This window comes from Hyaena hyaena, unplaced genomic scaffold (assembly GCF_003009895.1).
Source record: "Hyaena hyaena isolate Hyena2069 unplaced genomic scaffold, ASM300989v1 scaffold_13, whole genome shotgun sequence".
Taxonomy (NCBI): domain Eukaryota; kingdom Metazoa; phylum Chordata; class Mammalia; order Carnivora; family Hyaenidae; genus Hyaena; species Hyaena hyaena.
In genome coordinates, this window is record NW_024080645.1 from 6,830,617 (window position 1) to 6,841,759 (window position 11,143).

General features: G+C 60.6%; 1 long non-coding RNA gene across 1 annotated transcript; it reads right to left on the reverse strand.

The window, feature by feature from the left end:
* Positions 1 to 1,534: 1,534 nt before the first annotated feature.
* LOC120248600 lies at positions 1,535 to 9,244 on the reverse strand. The gene is made up of 3 exons (XR_005532618.1): positions 8,491 to 9,244; positions 3,542 to 4,929; positions 1,535 to 2,795 (listed from the first exon to the last, which is right to left on the reverse strand). It is a non-coding gene; the product is annotated as an uncharacterized LOC120248600 (long non-coding RNA).
* Between the last annotated feature and the right edge of the window lie 1,899 nt (positions 9,245 to 11,143).

The window sequence follows — 11,143 nt, forward strand, 5'->3', positions numbered from 1 at the left end:
CCCCCCCCCCCCCCCCCCCCCCCCGCCCCCCCCCCCCCCGCCCCCCCCCCACTCCCCTCCCGCCCACCCCCCCCCCCCCCCGCCCCCCCCCCCTCCTCCCCAGCCCCCGCCCCTTCCTCTGGCAGGTCCAGGCCCCCTCCCCCTCCTCCCCAGCCCCCGCCCCTTCCTCTGGCAGGTCCAGCACTGTTGGAATTTCCCAGCCTCCCGCGGGAGCCCCGTCCGGGCTACCCCTGCCACCTGCATGGCCAGTGCTGCCCGTCGGAGACCCTCAGAGGGCATATACCTTGGTTTTTGAAAAGGAGGTCATTCGTTCATTGATTCATTCAACCAACCACCCTGGCCAGTGTGCTGAGCACCTGCGGCGCCAGCCCAGCACGGCTGGGGCAGCGTACGGTGTCATAAATGCCACAGTGCCAGCGTGCCCAGGAAGCCGCAGGAGCACAGAAGGGAGGGATTCAACGCTTTCAGAGCAGGGACAATTGTCTAGGAGAAGGCGACTGTACAGCTCACCGCCCGGCCCGGGCGATGGCACGTCTGAGGGTGGTGAGTTCCCGGGGCAGCGGGTGCAAACCAGAACTGTCCCAGGCGAGGGGATGTCTGGTCACCCTCGCTCTGCACAGTGCTTGGGGGTCCCCATCCCAAACATAAGGGTCCTGAGCCTCAGACAGTGAGTAGCACAGAGGTTCTAGAAAGTTCTGTGTCTTTAACGGGGGGGTTGGGACATGGGACTGGAAACGTCCATTCAGACTCAGTCATTAAAGGCTGTCAGACACCATGCCAAACATTTCTGCTCTTATTCCTCTGGAATTAGGTATAATGCTAGAAAAATCATTACTGTCACATCAACAGGACAAACACAGGACATAAAAGAAAAGAACAAAAAGGGAAAGTATATAATCATATTAGAGGACGGAAAACGTTACTTTGTAAAATCCAGCACTGCTACTAACAAAAGAGTAGACTGTGAACTGAGATAAGAATATTTTCTTAATATAATAATGATTTCTACTCCAAAATGCCAGTTACCATTACACATAATAAACATTGCAGTTAGAATTGTGAATGGAAAATATCCTGTACACATTTTATACAAATATAGGTATATAGACACACACATGGTGGGCACGTGTATATATATTTTATATACTTGAAAATAAATTTAGTAAGAACTATGTAATACTTATGAGAAAACAGTGTTAACAAACACTGAGGCAGAGACGATTTTAATAATTAGAATTATAGAGCATTTTGTTGAGGCAGAGATAAAATTATAACGAAGTCCAATCCTGGGGCACCTGGTGGCTAGTCGGTTAAGCGTCCGACTTCGGCTCAGGTCATGATGTCACAGTCTGTGAGTTCGAGCCCCACATCGGGCTCTGTGCTGACGGCTCAGAGTCTGGAGCTGCTTCGGATTCTGTGTTCCCTCTCTCTCTGCCCCTCCCCTGCTCATAAAAACAAATGAACATTAAAAATTTTTAAATAAAAATAAAATAAGGAAGTCCAATCCCAATAAAAATCATAATCAAATTCTGTAACAATTTTTTTATTTGCAATTTGGGGGAAAACAAATGCACTGGGGAGAAAACCAAGACAGTCATGAAACAAAAGCGGCAAGAGGGACTCGGGCCGCCGCTTGTCGGTGTCCCCGCCAGGCCGCGCAAGTCCTGCGATGACAGGCTGGACACAAAAGTGACCACAGTAAAAACACCCATTTTTGGGAAACCTCAGTGGAATGTGTGGCAGCCAGAAAGTGACCACAATGACAGCTCTGGGGCCCCGAGCGGGTGATGGGGGCCTGCACTCGAAGGCGCTGCTGGTCAACACCCCAGCCCCTGCCCGGCCATGGGGAGGGGGGGCTGCGTGACCAGCTCTGCAGGGGCGCAGGGGAGTGACACCGGCCACTTCCAGCCCCAAACACAGAAGAGCCTGGTGGGACTGCGGGGCGCCATCCCTGTGGCCACTGGACAGGCAGTGTGGCCAAAGCCCCGGCAGCGACCCCGGGACGGATCAGCCGCTGCTGCACGACCCAGCCTCTCCAGACGGATCCAACCGGGCACCCTGACATCAGCCCTTCAAGCAGCGGTTCTCAGACGGCACGGGTCACCTGGGAGCTTAGAAGACTGCCCGTCCCCAGGCCACCCTGCCCCGAGAGCTCCTGACCTCCCAGCCGGAAACCACTGCCTTCTGCTAAGAAGCTAGGTGCCCTGTAAGCACGTTCACACGTGGCTCCCGGTGGGTGGGCATCTGCGGCACACGCTGGCTGCTTCCGCACGCCTGTTTGCACTACGGCTTCTGCCTGCACGCTGCCCCCAGCCTGCCCACAGCTGCGGGTTCTCGGGAAGCTGCGTGTGCTCCGGGGAGGATTTGGTGACAGGCATGCCGAGGCTGAGACCCAGGGGAAACACCTTCCTTGCCCCATGAGAGGCCCCTCTCCCAATGGGCAAGCAGGGCCACTGTGAGGAAACTGAGCCTGGAAGGTGCAGCCAGTGTCCTGCACAGAAAGCTCTTTGGAACCCAGGCCCTCTGGGCCTCTGGAAGTGGCTAAACCTGCCCCACTGTGTTCTGAGTCACCCCCTGTTGGGGTCACCTGGACTCTGGGTGGGGCTCCCCATGCAGGGAGTGAGCATCCCGGACCCCGGATTCCAGGGAGTCAGAGTCACTGAGCTCTCACAGTGGCGTTGCCGGGGCCCCACCGCCCCTCGCCCTCGTCACATCAACGCGGGGGCGGTGGAAGGTCAATACGGAGGCCCTGCTCCAGGCGGGAGTGGAGGGCGTCCACGTGACGGTCCCCCAGCCTGTGTATGAAGGGAAGCCTGAGTTTGCCAGACGCCCAGGAAAGCCCGGCTGCAGAAGGCTGGCTGGCGACAGGTGCGTGGGGGCAACGGCGGCCGCCCGGGCTGGGAGCAGAGACTGGCCGCGGGCAGAGCCGGCCAGGGCCTGCCCCCGAGTACGTGCGGCCTGTTGGGCAGGCAGGGCCGGCCCGCAGGCCTGGAGGGAGCAGAGGAAAGGTGTGGACGGGGCAGAGCAGGGTGTGGTCTGGGGAGCGTCCGGGTCAGAGGCTCGGTCACCATCACCACCCCAGGAAGTGAGACATCCAAACAGCAGAGCCAGGGGGCAATTTCAGGCCAGGGGGTTGACGAGGAGGCCAGCCAGGGGCCAGGCCGCGCCTGAGGTGCTCACGGTGCAAAGACTGGGTGCCCTCATTGCGGTAAAATACTGAGCACGGTGCCAGCCCAGAGTGGAGACTGGACTGGCCCTCCTCCTCCTCAATCCCCCCCCCCCCGCCCGGTGCCCTGCTGAAGGGCCAGAGTGGGGCATTGGGGCAGGCAGGCCTCCGGGTGAGCCGAAGGGGGGTGCCAGACAGCGGCCGCGGCTGGTGGAGGTCTGCACAGCACTGAGCTCAGCCCCCGCGTCCCCCTCCTCCCCAGCCCCCTCCCCTCCTCCCCAGCCCCCTCCCCCTCCTCCCCAGCCCCTGCATCCCCCTCTGCATCCCCCTCCGCGGCTGGCGGAGGTCTGCACAGCACTGAGCTCAGCCACCAACCTCAGACGCCTGGGGGCTGAGCTGCGTCTCCTCCAGCACCAGCAGGTACTGCCTTTCATTTGTCCTTGGCTTCCTCAGTCTTTCCCCACATCACTGGCAGACTGGATGCATTGGCAACATGGGCCTTCTGGGTTGTTTGAACGTGCACACACTCCAGCTTCTAGAGGAAGCTTCTAGAATTCAGGAGCTCTGGATGCCCTTGTGGTTCATCTAGAGCAAGGGCTCCCAGGAGACCTCTCCAAGAAAGTAAGCCCTTCAGAGAGCAGGGCTGAGACCTTCACACGCGCGTGCGCACACACACACACACACACTTTTCTTACAATTTCAGGGATTTCACAGAATCCCCTGCCTCGGATCCCTGGACCGCATGTGGAGAGCCCGCCTTGGCCCCAGCCCCTCAGGGTTGTAGGTGGAGATGCTGGGATCCTCAGAGGGGAGGGGGACTGGCTAGTGGGGGCGGGGGGGGGATAGTGGTCACCTCTTAACGCCTGCATCCCAAGGCATCGCCCTAGCGGGAAGGGGGATGGGAGGGGGCGTCCCCTGCTAACAGCCCTGGCTGCCATAGCCCCTTCTCGCCACTAGGTGGCGCTTGCACCATGTGTTACTGGAGCTCCAGCCAAAAGCCCTCCAAACTGGGGGTGATCCATCTACCTGTCCCTCCTATTACAGAGGAGGAAACTGAGGCCCAGAGAAAGCGAAAGGCTCCTTGTGTTTCCTGAGCAATTAGCTTCCTCCTGTGTGACAGCTCCTCTTCTGAGTCTGGTTCCGCACTGGAATGCTGGGTTCACAGCAGCTCCGTGGGGACAGGATGGGGGCCAGGGCTGCCCCCCCCGGCCTGAACGCCAACTAGGTGATCGAGGTGGGTCTCTGAGCCCTTCACCTCGTGCTGCCACCGACCAGCCCCTTTTTACCTGTTTGCGTACTGGGCTTCTACTGGGCTTTGTTCATCTGAACAGGGGATTCTGTGGCGGAAGCGGTTTGGGAGCCCGTGTCCCGCTGGGCTCTGAGAGCGCCTCCGGCCCAGGACTGCCACGCTCGGGCCTTTCCACCCCGGCCACCTGGAGAAATCCCGGGCGGCGGCCGGCAGGCAGGGGCAGGCTTCCTGACTTCAGGTCGCGCCCATTCAGCAAACCAGCTGCAGGCGTTAGCTGAGCACCTACCTGATACCAGCCCTGTTAGCCGAGCACCCGCTCTGAGGCTGTGGTTGCTGACCATAATCCCACGTGTGCTATTTCATCAGCTTCTCCCTGCATCCAGCACTGTGCGAGGGGATAATCTTCACGTTACAGAGGAGAAAACGGAGGCTCAAATCATGTTTAGAGAGAAAAAGGAGGCAGATGTTCTCCGGGATGAAATTATTCTGGACTCCCAGTCTCTCCAGAGGAGCCCTAGAAATGGAAGGCAGAACTGTGGGTGCCCCAGCCCCACGCTCAGGCTCACACCAGTGGCCCCTTCACTGCCCCTGCCCCTCGGGGACACCTCTCCACCCCACACATGCATGCTCAGGCCTTTCCTCGCTGCCCATCCCCAGCCTTTGTCTTCCTGACACCAGTCGGACGCCAGTGGACCCCAGATGCCCGCCGCCTGAATCTGAGGGCGCACAGACAGACCCTGCCCCGGCTCCCCAAGCCCGCAGGCCCACCACCAAGGGGGCCCATACTTGGGGCTGAAGACCTCCCCCATGGAAAATCTGAAAGCCCTGGGAAGGCACACGGGCTTCACGGGGACAGTGGGGGTCTCGGGGGCGCAGGAAAGGGCTGCAAAGGGCAGGCGCCTGGGAGGGGTCAGGTGTCAACCGGTTGTTGCCATTGGAGCTACAGCAAACCTCCACCTGCCATGATGCCGCTCCCCAGGTCGGGGGCTGCTCGGGTGCCCGCGGCCGGTGAGTCCTGTGTCCCTCTGCCCTCCCTCCACTAACCGGCAGACGGCAGAAGCTGACGGGACAGAGACAACACGGCTTCCTGTCTCCCGTCTTCCTCTGCCGCCCAAACAGTGGACCCCAGGAAGCGTGACGCGCAATCTGTGTCCAGGCAATGGCCACTGAGCATTTAACACAGGGGTCTGTGCAGGGGTCCTGGGCCGCCCTGACCGCGCCATAACCAGCAGGCTTCGAACGGCAGGGACAGGCACTCGGGCTGGAGGCTGGAGGCCTGAGATGGAGGCGGGGAGGGGAGCTCCCCTGCGGCCCTGCCGATGCTCCTTCCTCCCGCCCCCCAGCGTCCGGTGGCGCCAGGCCCGCCTGGGCTGGCAGGCGTGTCTCCGTTCTGCTCCTCTGTCTTCTCACGGGGGCGTCTCTGCCTCCCGCCTCCTTAGAAGGACATGTCACTGCATTGAAAGTCCTCCCTAAGCCCAGGGGGCCTCACCTCGAGCTCTGAGGACACCCGCCAATTTCTATCCTTGCCCCAAAATCTTTCCAAGGCTGAGCCTGCCCGTGGGGCTGGACTTAAATGCTTCACCGGCTTCTGCTTCCATCCGGGTGGAGTTAAAGATGAGCCAATCCTGCCCACTCCCACTAGAACTTTCTGGATGATGGGGCGGCGGAATGCGGTCTGTGCTGTCCAGCCTGGTGGCCACTGAACGCCAGACGTGGCTCGTGGACTGCAGGTCTCATTTTACCCACAGGTAACTAATCTATCGGACGTGCAGTTCGTTTCCTCGTGTGATTTTCTAGATCACCAGCTATCCACTTGGTGTCAGAATCAACTGGAAATCTCTTTAAAATGCTACCACCCAGTCAGTCAGAACCTCTGGGGTGGGACCCCGGCCTTAAGCTTCTCAGTGGCCCCACGAGCCTATAGGCTATAGGTTGGGAGCCTCGGGTGGCCCCTGCTTACCTCCCCGCCCCACAAAACACCCTCCCAGCCCCAAGCAGTTCAGCCACGTGCCTACGATCGATGCCGCCCACGTCCCTGTGCTCTGACCCACGTCCTGGTCCCCTGCCCAGAAGGCTCTCCTCCTCCCCGTTTAAGAGGACACCCACGTTCACAGGTTAGGGACGTGGACGGTGGTCTCATTAAGCAGTTTATGGGACGAGGGAAAAGAGCAGGTCCGGATAGGGAGGGGTCCCGGGCGGGGCAGGAGTGGGTCCCCCGGGACAGCCAGGTGGCGGCTCTGAGCCCTTGTCCCCGGGAGGGGACGGGGCACCTGGGGCGGCGACCGCTCAGGCGGGAGCGGGAGCCACCTGCACTGGCCACTGCCCAGACACCTCCGAACCCGCTCTTCCCGTCTGTAAAGTGGGGATAATCAGTCTCTACTCTGTAGGTCGTCAGATGAATTAACACAGAAAGCACCGAGCAGCTCTGGGCACGTGACTCGCGGCGACAGGGGCTGTCAGGCCAGGCACCCCCGAGGAAACGTGGCCTCCACAGCACCCCACCTGCCCGCCACCCTCCTGCTGGGGGTGCGTTCCTGGGGCCAGGCTCCCTCAGTCCCTCAGTCCGGAGAGCGGAAGGGAAGCGCGGGAAGGGGCGATGCTGTGCGGCCTCAGGCAGAGCTGGGCCGGGGACCGGTGGCTCACTGCATCCTCATCGCCCTATGGGGCCCGGGGTTTCAGTCGGGGCAGGGCCTGGGGGGGCGAGGGGGCGGTGCGTGCAGGACCACAGCGACCAAGCCAGGCGGCCAAGGAGGGAAAGTGGGGAGCATCCCGGGACAGAGGTCACCTCTCCCCCCGCATGGGGCCAAGTCCACCCGACTCCAGAAAGGGCTGTCAGGACGTCTTCTGGAGCCCACCTGACAGGCGGCGGGGGTGGGGAGGCTCCAGAGCGGGTGAGCCCCCCAAGAGCTGGGAGGATGATGGACCTAAATCAAAATAGAGGGTCCCAAACCAGAACCTGTGGGATTCTGAGGAAACAGAGGCTCAGACAGGTGAGGTGACTCACTCGAGGTCACACAGGCAGAGCTGGGACTCAACCCCTTCGCTGAGACTCCCCAGCCCCACCCCAGAGGAAGTGAGCACATGATGCTCCCCTGCCGGCAAGAGCCTGTGGCCGTGCATCCTCCCCCGTCAGCACCATCAGCACCGGCAGTGCCAGAAGGCGGGCTTTCCGTCACCTCCTCCAACATTTGCAAATGCCCAGATGTCCACCTGAAAGACCCCTGAAGATCTGGGGTCTGGGGGACAGCATTGTCCCCCCTGAAAGGGGTCCACACTGACTAGACTGCTCCCCCACCGTTCAAGAGGAGACTTTCCCACCAGACCATTCCAGAATGTTCTGTGGAGTGGGGCCGGGCTGCCGAGCATCTTACCCACAGAGAGGCCACGGGTGCAGCAGGCACGAAGGGCTTCGTGAAGCCTGACCAGGCTGAGGGGGAGGGATCAGCAGGAGGCAGGTGTGCCCAGAGCCACAGGGTGTGTCCCACTCGCGGGAGGGAAGGAGACACCCACTCACAGAACCGTGGCCACTGCCGCCAGGACCCGGGGCAGGGGTGCGGAGCCACGTCCGTGACACAGATGAATGACGGCAGAAGCGTGCGTTACAGGGGTGCTGGAGCTCAGCCCCATCTACACCCCATCTACACCCCATCTACACCCTATCTACACCGCCGGAGAAACAGACGGACACGAGACTCCTCCTGAAAACCATCTTCGACATTTGTCTTTTTTTCATTTTGAAAAACACTGCCAGTTCCAAAGCAACCTCTCTTGTTTATAGTTTCAAGTTTTTTTTTAAAAATACAGAAGAGCACTCATTCAACCCGAATCTAATACCTTTGCTGATCCTGATGCTCCATTTGGTCTGTGCAGTGCATGCCTGAGCCCACCGCCCTGAGCCCACCACCCATGGACCTGCCCCACTCTGCCCACCACCCCAGCCCACAGCCCGCCGCCCCAGCCCACGGCCCATGCCCCAGCCCACGGCCCACGCCCCAGCCCACGGCCCATGCCCCAGCCCACGGCCCGCCGCCCCAGCCATAACAACTGCTAAAGTCCAGCTGTCTTCCCTCCAGACCTTCACCTGTGTCGCAGTAAACACGCAGTGACGTGTGCAGCCGGTCAGTCCGGTCAAAGCATCCCAAGGGTTCTCGTGACGTTAGGATAACAACAATCAGCATGTTAAACAAGAAATGACTTGTAAAGTTTGAAAACAGGAATAGAGAGAAGGAGCCAGCCCCTCCCCATGTCGGGAGGGGGACCCTGCAGAGCCGGCTCCCTCCACCCTGCGCCCTGGGGCGGCAGGCAGCCAGGGGCCGCGGCTGTGACTCAGTGTGGCCGCTGACCCAGTCAGGCCGGGAAAGGCAGGCAGGAAATGTCAGGCGCATCAGAGGGGCATGGCTCATCGATGTGGCACCTGCGCCCGCCTCCGGGGAGCTGCGAGAAGTGCCCTGCATGGAGCGGACAGGCCCAGCCGTCGCCAGCTCTGGCCACACCTCCCAGACCTGGGGGCCCAGCCCGCCGCCCGCCGGGTCCCTGCAGGGTGCCACAGGATGGGGATCCCTCCCGGAGCCATCACAGTAAATGCCACTGACGGAGCACTGACTCGATGCTAGGCGCTCGGGGGCAGCATCCCACCTAACCCTGCAGCACCCCGTGAGACACCCACTGCTGACCCCACCTAGAGACTGGGAAGCTGAGGCTCAGGGAACCATCTGCCCAGGGAGAAAGCCCGCATTCCGCTCCCGCTCCCTGTGGTCAGAGGGACAACCTGTCGCCTCTCCACGCCACCCGGTAAGGAAGAAACGCACCTCCCCACTTGACAGATTGGAAAACCAAGGCCCAGGGAGGCGGAAGTCCACACCCTCGCATCCTGGAAGGGCCTACTCCTTCCTTCCAAAGCCCAGCGCGGGGGCGGTGCCAGGAAATTCAGGGGGCGCTGGCTGCACAACATCGCTCGCTCTCCGCCCGAATTGCAAACACCCACTTTCCCCATTCACGATTCCGGGCAATGAGAGGTGGGAGTCAGGGAAGGATATTTAAAAAAAAATTATCTTCAGTCAGGGAATTTCACAGTATAATTATATAGCGAGGCCCCAAATTAGCAGAAAGCGGGGCCGGCAGCCGCACACCCCTGCCTCCTCCCCGCGCACCGGCTGGCGCCTCCCGCGGACTGGCCGGGGCGCTCCTGCTGCGGGGACGGTCCGCGGACCCACACCTCGCAGGTAGGGACCCCGGGGCCCCGGAAGACGGCTTCCGCCCTCCACGTCCTGCGCCTCCAGACCCACCCAGCCTCCGGAAGCGGGGGGACAGAAATAGACCACGCTGGGGCTCCCAGAGTCCAAAGTAAAGGCGCACTCACGCTACGTTGTTGCCATGGTTACAGATAACAAGGGCTGTGCCAAAGCACAGCAAATTAGCTAATGACGAGAAACTTCCACCGGTGGCACGTTCCACATGAGCAAATTGCTTTTCCTAACTTGGTGGCAATCTGGACCCCGGTGGCAGGGTGAGTGTGGCAGTGAGTGGGGGTGGGGAGTGGGCGGTTATGGTGGAGGCGAGAGCTGTACTGTTCCCAGGCTGTCCCCACCCCTCCCCTCTTCCCGCCATCACCAAACAGGACGCAGGAAAATGGGAGGCGCACTACTGTGCCAGCCTCGATTCTCAGGATGGCCCGGAAGGGGGCGGCTAGGTTCTCTCCAGGACCCACAGGGCGGTGGCCCCTGGCCCTCGGCGGGATGGGTGGTCGGTTCTCGGTAAGACTTGGGGACATCTGAAGACCAGGCTCCCGTGAGGCACTGATTGATTGGTCCCTGGGAGAATGTTCTCTGAGCCCTCAGGCCCTAGAGCTGCCTGGCTCCTGCCCTTACCGCGGGGCTGTTTCTGCTCCCTGCACCCAGCACCTCTGCAACAGGACTTTTCGGGTCCTCCCAGCAGGAGGAGGAGAGCGGCTCCCCTCCCCTCGAGTCTGGACGGCCCTGTTGTCTGGTTTGGACCCGTGGAACGCCTTACCGTGAGAACTGAAGTCCTTTGTCTCTGACCCGTGAGGCTCGTATCTCCTGCCAGCATCCATGGACAACAGGCTAACTGCCTGCAAGTGAATTGGGTAAAATCACATCCCAGATCCAACACCAACCCAGCACACTCCCAACCTCGGGACCCCCGCAGCCTCTGTTCCCTGAGCCTGGAGCACTCTTCCCTCAGCAGTCCCCAAGGCTCGCTCCCGAACTCCTTCAGGTCTGTGCTGCTCCCGGCCCTCCAAGGACCAGAGACAGGATCAGACGTGCAAGGCTCTGATTAGGGGGAATGTCCTCACGAAGGGTAATAAGGATGAGCAAGGGGAGGCCAGGGCTGCGATCAAGTGGTTACCGAAGTCTGAGCCCGTGGAAGGAGAGAAGAGAGGAGGCGTCAAGGAAATGCTAGGGCTCTGAACAGGCTGGGGGTGTGGGCAGAATCCCCGAGCCAAAGCTTGCCGACGAGGGGTCCGGTCTCCCAGGGGGGTGGGGAGCTGGCAGGAATCTTTCAGAGATATAACCCCACCCCCCTCCGGCGCCCCTACCATCCTCCCCTGCTTTGTGCCTTTTTGATTGTACGTATCATTCACTGATGCTATAATCACTTGCTTACTTATCAATTTTCCTATCCTTTGCCACTAAAAGGTAAGCTTCATGGCATGGGGGATTTTTTTTCCAGAAATGAAGAGCTTTAATATTCACACCACCCAGACGAAA